This window comes from Amblyomma americanum, chromosome 10 (genome assembly GCF_052857255.1).
Source record: "Amblyomma americanum isolate KBUSLIRL-KWMA chromosome 10, ASM5285725v1, whole genome shotgun sequence".
NCBI classification, from domain to species: domain Eukaryota; kingdom Metazoa; phylum Arthropoda; class Arachnida; order Ixodida; family Ixodidae; genus Amblyomma; species Amblyomma americanum.
In genome coordinates, this window is record NC_135506.1 from 61200067 (window position 1) to 61211746 (window position 11680).

The following is an 11680-nucleotide window of genomic DNA, read 5'->3' on the forward strand; positions in this document are numbered from 1 at the left end:
GGACACCATTCAGAATGGCACAGCGCGCCTCTGTCGGGGAAGCTGGACACTCCTTTAGCCGGTACTGTGGGCGGAGTTAGAGTAGCTCCCCTAATTATCTCTTTCCCATCATCTTTCGACTGGCTGCGGATTCGGTTTTCTGCACACTTTGACTGGCGAGCTATTAAATGCTCTGGTCGCCTGCTCCTTGGCTTAGTTTGTGCACGTCCAAATAAAGAAAACGCTGCCTTGTTTTGCGCGCTGAAAGTTCAAAACGACACTGCAAAAACTTGAAGGGGCGCACCATTTCCTTGCTGTAGAAGCATCCATGCACTGTAGAGAAGTGTATTTCTTTTGCTGGGACCTCGTGCACGTAGACGACGTGTACTACGTGTCGGCCCTAGGATAACTAGTTTCAGAGACTAAGCCTAACGAGGGCGAAAGCGAGCCCAAAATGACGTCGAGCCAAAGAAGCTCCCGAAAAGGAAGAAACAATAAAAGAAACAAAGAGAGCTTTCGCCTCTCACGGGGGAAAAGGCAAACGTGCTTTGCATTGTTCGTTTCTGAAGCGATGTCCTTAACGAGACAAAACGTGCGGCTCCTCTTCGCGAGGCAGACAGCCGGAGCAACGACACCGCTTCGAAAGTGACGTCCAGCTCGTGCGCGAGCTCCCTCTTCGGACGAGGTGCACCGCGAAACCTTCACGTCTACGCAGTGTCTTGCACTTTTAAAAGTGAAGTGGAGGTTAATTGAGAGTCAGGCGCCAGGCGTACACTTCCCGGCGCAGCTGCTCACCTGTGTCGTGTGCCCTTCGCACATTCAGTGCCACCCAGACGCACTGATGCTTCACATTAGTGTCATATACTTACAAAGAAACTAAGCGACAGCAACTCGGCCCATTAGTTAATTAATTAATGAGATTAGATGTGTTTTATGTCATGCACGAGTGCAAAATATTTGCAGGCCAGTGCTTGGGCCATAACCAGGGGCTAGTTTTTGGGCAAAAAAATAAAATCGCATTCTTACAGGCAGTCGTCATTGGAGTTACTGGACTAGAGAAGCTATTTTAATTTAAAAAAAGACGAGTAACACAGATAGATACTATTATAGATTAAGAGCACTATATACACAAGGTTTAATCGCCTACAAAGTAAGGAGAAGTGGAGCACAACACTGCGGTCTTTCACAGATAACACATGGTAAAACTCGCTGTCAGAGATCAAAAAATATAAGCACAGCTAGCGCGGAAGACAATATCAGGAATTTAACAACAAGTAATAGATTTTCAGTTGTTCACAAAAACTTTGATCGAACTTCAGATCAACAAGAATTTCATTCCAAACTTTTAGTTCAATGATTAAGAAGACAGCCTCGATATAATACTGGGGGCTCCTAAGTGCAAATGGCTAGAACGCATTTCTGGAGCGGTTGCACACTGCGTTTTCAAGTGTGTATCTGGAAATATTTTTCGTGTTCTTTTCTTGCACTCTGAAACCTATAAATCAAATGAGACATAACTTGTAGCTAGCGCTTAAAAGGTTCATGGTTTGGTCTGTGTTTGGACTGCAGGTGGGGATCGACCAATTGTCAGACCTAAAACGGGGAACGCATCAGCAATCCCGCATTTTCTGGTGACAGCACCGATAAGAGACCCAGGGGATCAATTGCAGTTCACGCCTGAGGGCCCAGACGAACGAAGTACAACGACAGGGCTCTAAAATTAATACGAATGAAACTGAAGTAATGATTAACAGCCACTGAAGGGAGCAACAATGAATGTAAACAGTGCGGGTTTGGAAGTAAACTGTGCTTATGTAGGTCAAGTAATAGTAATGACCGTAGATTTGGACAATAAACCACAAGCAATGAAAAAAGAGGAACCACCAGGAGAAATAAATTGAGGCTGGAGTGCATCTGGGACGGATTTCAGAAGTTATGAACAGCAGCTTACCGATAACTTTCAAAAGAAAAATTATAACAGCTGCACCCAGCCGGGCACACACCAACGGGGTCGAAACTTGGAAACTAACCGAGGAAGTTTGAGAAGGAAAGTTGTATGGATAATGTTACGACTCAGGAGAAGATAGATGAGCGCATAAATTAATGTTAATATCTGATCGGAAATAGAAGAGAAACAAATGGATATGGGCACGCATATGTTATGAGGCGAATAGATAACAGCTGGGTCCCTCAAGGCAGCAGACGGATTCCGAGAGAAGGCAAATGCAGAAGGGGGCTGCACAGTCACGTGCACTGACCGAAATTTGGAAGCTGTCGGGGATAAGGCATATAGCCGCAGCTGGCTCAGCACGGAATGAACTGGGGAGATATGGAGAGGATTGTGTCCGGTCTTTACATTGCTCATGATGAAGATAATCAAACCTGGGTTCTTTCAGCGACAACCGGCTCAAGACGCCGGAAAGGTCCAGATCCGTGGTGTGCGCTGGCTCCTAAGTCACACACAGCTTCGTTGAGTTTCATAGTGCAGTGTGTGAGGGGGCCTATATGCCGGAAATAACCCACGTGTATGGAGAAAGTTTGTCGAAACCTCCTAAGGACTTACGAAACGACCGCAAAACTTCCTGCAACGACACGCACTCTTCACTTGTCTAGGAATTACAAGTCATCAAATCAAATCAAAAGGAGCTTTATTTCATAATTCAAGGAAAATTTGTACAACATATTTCGACCGATAGCATACATGGCTGGTGTCCGGTTCAATACAAAGCAAGACATTTAGGCAACCGCATAAATATGTAAAGTAAAGAAAGAAAAAATTAAAACAGAGAAATAAGACAGCAAAAGCATCCAGTGCCCGATCAGATGCAAAACAAGGCATTTGGGCAAGGTATAAGGAAGCTGCAAACCAGCATTACAGCAAACTATATACGCGGGGAATTCAGACAAAATGCAAACACAGAAACACAAAAGAGAAATCACATCATTATTTGATTATGCAAGAAATATAATTTCGAAGACAGTTTAAAATTTCTGGCAAGCTTTACTTCCAGTGGCAGTGTATTCCAGACTTTCGTCCCAATGAACTCAATTAATCTATCACCGTATGTGTAGCGATGGATCGGAGGATTAAAATTACCGTTGGCAGAGTGTCTTGTGTTGCGAACAGGCAATGTGAATAAGCTCATCGGGAGTGAGAGTTAGTTGTTAACATGCAATATAATAGAAGGGAGATTTTTTTTCTGCACGCCACCACGTCTCTGCCTTCGAACCCTTTATACCAACAAGTTAGCATTTTTCACGTACTCCCAAGAGGCACCGAAGCACCGTAAGAAAACCCGCGGTACCCGTCAGGTTGCCAGTTCATCCATGTTGCTTGTCGTTTATACCTTGCGCGCAAATACATTCACTCTGCGCAGGCTCACACCGATTTCAACATTATACAAGCTGGTACTCTTTCACGTGAAACTGACATCCCTGACTCTCTATACCTACCTCCCTACCAGCTCCACTCCTTATCCACCATCGCAGTGCCTCTACCTGTTTGCAGGCCAGCGAACAACGCTCGTAATATACTGCTTGGACGATGGGACCGAATCATAGCTCACTTCTCGACTTCATTATATCGGCAAATCCTTTTATAGTTATTTAACTGTCCTTTTCTTTCGTCCATCATTATATACCCGCTTTACGAACTGAGCCGATAAACATCGCTTCAAGTAGTGACAAAATTGAAGAAAAAGCTTCAACGCTTTCAATCGGCAGCTTACATAACAAAGGAAAACACGAACACTCATTAAACGACAGGGCGCAGCAGCTTCGACTGTGATGCACCGAACTACTAAGACGTAGTTCGCGTCATTTAGCGACCTTGCGACACTCTCGCCGAAGTTAGTGACATGCAAAAAAGAATAAGACAAACCGCGCACGCTCAGGAGACGGCCGTTGTTATGTAACCCAGAAACGCCTCTCCACGTGAAGTCAATGTAGATGGCAGGGGGATGAGGGGAGAAGGCACGGTTCCAAGGCACAAGAAGGCTGCGTTTCCAGCGCCTCCTTTTCCATTGCACCGATTCTTTCATTCGTGCGGTGTGTTTGTAAACAGACGAATATAAGGGACGGGGAAGAGGTGCTTCGTCCCGCTGCCAAGAGGCCGGCACCGGTCGGCGGCGTTTATTTCAGGAAGGTCTGCAGCCGTCGCCTCTTGAATGTCACGGTGGTCGCGCGACGCCGTGACAGGTGCACCGAAGGGCACGCGCCGTCTACGCACGAGAAACGTCCTGCAGCTTTGCTGCCGTGCCCTCTAAACAGAAAGGATCAAAAAGGGAGTATGCTCTCCTCCAGCGCACTCCCTTTTATAAAAAAGAGTGTGCTAGGGAGATTACTCTCTTTTTACTCCCGTCATAGGCGGTTTCGTGCTTATAGAGTGTGCCTTGTCTCATATCCTTTACCCGAAACGACGTGCATGTCGGAGAAAGCACGAATGAGAATTACGCTTGCCTTCGATTTATTTTGTAGCGACAGCTACATTACGCTAGCATTTCGAGCCTTCAGCGTGGCCACCGTGGCGGCGCCGTGGCTGGTCACGAGGTTGGTCACGTGGTTGGTCACGTGGTTGCAGAGCAGCTGCCGGCGAAACCGGGAAGGGGGGGGGGGGGAGTGGTGTTGGAATTCAGGTAGCAGCATCCCACTGCTGCCACCAGTTGTTGGGATTCACGTAGCGTGACTGGGCCGGAGAAGAGACGAGGACGATCTGAGGAAGAAAACTTGGAAAACTGTATACAACGACTATTTACATAATGTACAAGTACGGGCAACTGAGAGTGCTTCTCAGTAAAGATAGCTTCTTAGGAGCCGGGAGTCTGATACCTCTCAAGAAGGGGGCTCTCTTCTGGCATCAAACCAGCAGCTCCTTAAATACTCCTCGTATTCCCCAGATCCCTAGCTGGGGAATACAGTTCGAAGAATGATGTCCAATCACACGATGGCACTGATGGTACCACCCACGTCAGGGCGGTCCTGATGCTTCTTCGCAGCTCGGTCGAGGGAAAGGGAACAGGACCCGGTCACGTTGTCGTCCCCGCGGCTTCCAGGTGGCCGCGCACGTGCGTCCGGAGGGCAGCTGCATGACACAAGAATGCGGGCTGTCTCCCCGCAGGTGTCGAAAGATCCTGCACTGGGGACTGGAACGCGGAGGCTCTGTCGCAGGTGCGGCACTCGGGCAATTGTTCCAATCCAGCGTGACTAAAGGGGACCACAGGGCGAGGACCGGAACGAATACGCCTATGGTCGTCGCTGGCATTCCTGTTGAGCACTATCGTTGCTATGGGGACGCTATCGTCGCTGCTTCCGGCATTCCTGTTCGAACACGTGGGGACGCTATTGTTGTCGTTCCTTCTGGCAGTCCTGCAGTCACGTCTCTTCGCCGAATTCCACAGCAGGAAGGAAGCGCGATCACAACAGTGGAGAGGGGAGGAGAGAATGAATCCACGTCCAGGGACGAAGATGAAGAAGGAACGCCCAGCTCAACGCAGCGGCGAAAGGCTGACTTTGCAATTCGACTGAACGAGTTCCACTCGGCCAGATGTAGCTATCGCGTCACCCCAGGTTTAACCAGAGCTATAACACAGGCAGTTTTTTGTCGATCGTCTCGAGATGCGCGTCCTTTCTGTCATTTGCATTTTCCTATCTGTTTTCAAAGTTCAGCTACTTGAAGGACGCGCCGTGGTGGCTAGCTAGCCATAGCACTATATACGTATATAAGACGATGCTTTCGAAGCGCGGTCATAACCGCTTTATCCCGACGAACGAGATCTTTTTGCTAAGAGCTTGGTTGCAGCAAAGAATGCCAAGTGGTGCATGATCAAAGCTGATCCGCAGCCATCCAGTGGTATACAGCGATGTAAACTTGGAGCATTCCTCCACGTAAGCAGACTAAAGTGCCGTCAGAATTTTTGATATAAAACCAATACTATATTCCCACTTAGCATTTTCCTCCAGAGCTCTTCTGAGAGCCCCGTACCATGGGACTACGCGACCGGAAGGTACAGGAGTTGATGCTTGCGAGGAAATGGAAAGATTTCACTCGAAACGTTAACTTCCTAATGCATATGCGCAAAGGCGCCCCTGTGCTGTGCGATGTCAGTGCACGTTAAAGATCCCCAGGTGGTCTAAATTATTCCGGAGCCCTCCACAACGGCACATCTTCTTCCTTTCTTCTTTCACTCCCTCCTTTATCCCTTCCCTTACGGCGCGGTTCAGGTGTCCAACGATATATGAGACAGATACTGCGCCATTTCCTTTTCCCCAAAAACCAATTATTATTATTATTATTATTATTATTATTATTATTAATGCATATGAAGCACAAAACCAAATGAATAAGTGTCGGGAGGGAGCCCCAGTCCGTTAGCCAACGTTTCGACATGAGGACTTTCTTAGAATGGGCCAAAGATATAAAGGCTGTTTCACCTGAGACTTTACACAATTTTCAAAGATCGTCATTTTGAGTTAGAAGAGCGTTTTTTCGGCCTACCATTGTCAGCGGAGTAGTACATCAGAATATACCAGGACCTGCTAACTAGCAGGCTGGTTAACTATCAATAATTAGTTAACTTTTTAACTGTTACTACTAAGACCCTTAATTATTCCCAGACGTGCAGCCCATCGTAAATAATATCCATATGAGTTTTTAGAATTTCGAAAACGCGGGTACCCTTCCAGCTGTGACCCAACAAATGTTGGCTACATCGCGCGAAAACACATGCGCTCTCGAGAAGCTTGCAGGCAAAGCAAACTCTTCAGTGCACACGTAACTCACCGAAATAGGCAAGCTTTGTTGGGCGACAGCGCCGATGGTAACCGTGTTTTAGAAATTATAATAACTGATAAGAATGTTCCTTACGGTTGGCTACACGCCTCTCAATAATTAATGATCCTAAAAGTAATACTTATAAAGTTAACTATTCTATTAATATTAGTTAACCAACCTGCTACTTAGCACGTATTAGCTGTATCCTGATGTACTACACCGCTGACAATGCTAGGCCAAAAAAAGCGCTCTTATAACTCAAAAGGTCTATTTTTAAAAATTGTTTAAACTCTGAGGTGAAACATCCTGTGCAGCACTACACGTTCCCTCTCAAGGAGCGCCGGTGACATCTCAGCAGACCCCTGCGCAGGGAACATAAATGGCTTACACTACGTAAGCAAATGTTTAAAAAAAAAACCGCTTCCTCTTCGGAAATGTTAAATGCACTATATATGGACTCGCCCCCATTCGCCATGTGCAGCATTCTGAGATAGATCGCTTCCTTTTTTTTTTTTTTTGAGCGAAGCTCACATGCATGTGTACAAGCTTATAGGGCTACGAACATGCGTCTTCAGTGACATTTAAAAACAAAAAATAAAGTTCAAAACATATTACTGAGCTAGTTGGTACTTCATGCTTACATTCGTACAGCGTGACAACTAACGCGGACAACAGGCAGACACCACGAAGCTCTGTCTTAGTTGAAGTGAGCGCTTTGTGGTGTCCCCTCTTTTGCGTTGTGTGAATGTAGGCAAAGAAAGAAAGGGCTTCTTGAAAAAAAATTGCTCTGTGGCGGAAAGGAGCGACAGTGAAAAACCGTCGCGGCAGATCCCAAAGGACTATACATAACCGTCATTATATTTTCCGTTACGTACACTCTCTCTTGCACGGCAACGCGTCCCACGGCTGTTTCCGACTAGGAGTTCACTCTCTGAACCAGTCGTGAGGCCATCCGCAAGTTCCTCACTGCGACAGCTTCCAGCAGCCAATGCAGCAAACGCATGACTGTCTTCGTACCGCTGATCATCGCTGCTCGCGACGCACGCGGAATGGGCATTTTTTTCCTCCCCTCTTTTTCTCTGCTTATCATTTTTCTTAGCTCAGTGTTTCTCCTTTTATTGTTTTCATTCCCTGCGGTCGCATTTCGAATTCCTCCAAACGTCCCTCCGACGCGCGCGAGCACGGAATGCGGGATGAGGAATGCCAGCATTGCGGGAGCGGGCGCAGCACTGCAGGCCGTGCGATGCCCAACGAGCGTATACTTGCTTGCATCTGTGGTACACCGTGTCTTTATTTCTTGAAAGCTGAAAATAGAAATAAAAGCAAAACAGTGGCACCGCCGTAAGTTCCAGCTCGCCCCTTCATCGGGGTGCTGCCCAGATTTTTGTTCTTTCTTTCTTTTTTATATTTTTCCGGATTTCTTTGCTCCACCTCATCGAATTCCTCTGTTCGTTCTTTTTTGTTTTTTCACCTCGGCAAAAGTTGCTGTCACACAGACTAGCTGGCTTTCTTTGCCACCCCGTTGATGTTCATGGTCACAAACCTTGAAAAGAAGACAGTTTCTGAACTCGTGTACGTTGGCAGAATGCGCTCTCATTCGGCCTTAAAATAAACTTCGTCAGAGCTGTCACTTCGATGCTTTTCAAACTTTCCTTTCGGACAGTGCACGCGTACAAAGCTCCGGGTGCTCTCATGCTGCATAAGGTGAACGAGGTGTTTTGCCCACGCCGTCTAAGTACAGTCTTTGTCAAAAGTATGCAGCCCAAGGGGTCTGCTTGCGAGCCCTGCCGCGCGGCTCCTCTTGCATACACAGGGACTCTAACCTCACGAAGGTGGAAGGAACTTCAGTCCTAAACGCTCCCAAGCTTAGGACTGCTACACGGTCTGACAGCAAACCCCTTGGGCTGTATATTTTTGTCAAAGACTGTACATGATGTATCCATTATCGAAGCGTGTTATCTAATGTTACGTAGTAACAAAGGTGGGCGGGAAATTGCATTGCGCAGAAATTTTTGTCACAATTAACCAGAGGACAATGTGGCGCTGCGATCGCTCATTCATCGTAGGAATGGCGGGAAGTGGACACTTGGTATCTGGTTTCGCTATATTCTTTGCATGGAGCGTGTATTCAGTCGTAACAATATGACTTTTCAAGAAGCAAACCTCCGAGAAGTGCATTTAACTTCAACGTATCAGCCTAGTACTACAAATTAACTTTGCCATATTACAACAATTTATCTATTTCTGCGCAGAGCAGAGAGATTCGCGGCGCATCAAACATTCCGTAGCGGAATAAACGTTGAGGTCACATACGAAGTATTTACTCTCCGCAAACTCGCATTGAGACAGTGGCGCCTCTGTACCAAATCAAGGACAATAATGCGCCGTTGTCAGAGAAGCTGCGGTCTTTCTAAGGTTTAACTAATATCAACAGAATCAGGACTATGCCCACGTTACATTCGCAGGACGAAATCAACTTTTCATTTCTATCTCTCTCTCTATTCGGTTTTCCTCCCTGTGCACCCCCCCCCCCCCCCCCATTCATCATAGGACACACGGGGGCACTCTATAGAGAATGTGCCGCTTGTGGTAATGTGGTTGCCTACGTAACGAACAGCTTTTCTGACCGGAAACTAGCGCCCCTAGCCACGTTGTGATGCGCAGTGAGTTTGGCCAGGGCTTGGACACCGCGGCTGCAACACTTCGTTCTTGCACGGGATGCTTGCAGCTAGCGTCGCCACTCCCCTGTTGTATCCCAACTAAAACACTACCGACTGCACCGGCGACCTAGTGCACGGCTTGAGCACACGCTTCATATGCGGGAGAAGGTGCAGGGGTCGATTACCAGCGCCTCTACGTAGACACCGGCTTTCCGGTGGGTACAATCTTTTCCCGGCCTGATGCCCAGCTTCCTACGGGGCACTAACGCATTAAAGAATGACCCTTCGACACCACCCCGCACAGACCAAAACCACGTCGGCCACGGCGCTCCATGTCTAGCCTGAGCTCCTTGGCCATACACTCTAAACAAAAGGAGTAAAAGGGGCGTAAAACAGTTATCTAGCGCACACCCTTTTAGAAAAGAGTGTGCGCTTACTCCTTTTTACTCTCATATAGGTGTATTTGTGTTTAGATTGTACCAGTTGCGAGGCCGCGCTCATAACCTGACTGATCCCAGTGGCCACTGGTCCACTGCGACCACAGGGACCAGTGGAAATCTACTCCACTTTCCCCAAGAATGACGGACTAATATGAGGTCCTCAGCAGTTCTTACACATCGGCATTGACAAATTAATAATAATAATAATAATAATAATAATAATAATAATAATAATAATAATAATAATAATAATAATAATAATAATAATAATTGGTTTGGGGGGAAAGGAAATGGCGCAGTATCTGTCTCATATATCGTTGGACACCTGAACCGCGCCGTAAGGGAAAGGATAAAGGAGGGAGTGAAAGAAGAAAGGAAGAAGAGGTGCCCTAGTGGAGGGCTCCGGAATAATTTCGACCACCTGGGGATTTTTAACGTGCACTGACATCGCACAGCACACAGGAGTCTTAGCGTTTTGACAAATTGGCTGGCGTCTAAGTTTTCTGATGAGCACGGCGGCGGGTGGTCTTTTCAGAGGCTCTGGAAAACTATAGTCTAGCCCCTGAAGCTCACGGCGGGTGCTTGCATTGTTATAATGAACATGCTATCGTGTTTCTGCACATACTGTGCGCGCCCAAATAAAATAAGTGCCGTTGAAAACATTCTGGTGCTTCTCTACTTCCCACGGCGACCCCGAGGCGCCATCGTGTGGGCGGAACTCTCCAAACCGGGGGCACAACCGTTCCACCTCGACGTCATGTGCCCATTGCACCGCGCAGAAGTCTTAATTGGAGCTGTTTATCAATGCGCACGCACGCGCAACCCCTCCCCCACACACGCGCACAAAAAACAAATAAACAAATAAATTTTGGTACAAGTAGTAGTAGTAGCCCTAGTGGTAGTAACAGTCGTGATAAAAGCAGTTGATAAAAGCAGCAACAGCAACATATCAGTAGTAGTAGTAGTAGTAGTAGTAGTAGTAGTAGTAGTAGTAGTAGTAGTAGTAGTAGTAGCAGTAGTAGTACCAGCAGTAAACCAGCAGTGCCAGTAGCAGTACTATTAGCAGAAGCAGTAGCAGCACTTTTAGCACTAGCAGCAGCAGTAGCGGTAGTAGTAATAGTAGTAGTAGTTGCAGCAGCAGTAAAACTAGTAATAGTAGTGCTAAAATTGTAACAGTAATAGCAGCAGCAGCAGCGGTCTTTGTAGCTCAGCAGCAACTCGAGTCATTAGCACCAAACAGAAGGTGATATAGGTTAACAATAACGGCGGCTGGTGACGTCACTGCACGACAGACACTGCGTTCCAGATCGCTGTGCAAAGCTATGCAGCTTGTTGACGTAGACGTCTCTCATTCGCTCGTTTTTTACTGCGTCGTTTGTCACACACGCAAGCTTCAAGAGCAAGGTTGCAATTAATCACTCTTTTTCTCCTCGCTTGAATAAATGCCACCGCCCGAGACGTTGTCACAGAGTTCCGTAATCTGGACGGGCAGTACTACGTATAGTGAAGGGAAAAGCTTCTCGAAAGATTAAAAAAAAATTCTCAGCGGGTCAAGTAGCGCCGAACGCGCATTGTCGCGTCTACGGCGCGACGCCAAGAGAAGTCGCGAGCCAGCAGCAGCGATCGTGGGCTCCTTCCAAAGCTGTAGTGAGCTGTGTGCTCGCAACTTCTTGGCGCGAGGAGGAGACAGAGGAGGGAAAAACTTAAGAACGAAGGAAGAAGAGAAAGAGTGGCACGAGAGAGAGAGAGATACAGGAGTGATAGACTTCAAAAAGTGCAGAAGTGGCGAACGGGTTATTGGAGCAAAAAATAAAATAAAACAATGCAGCAGC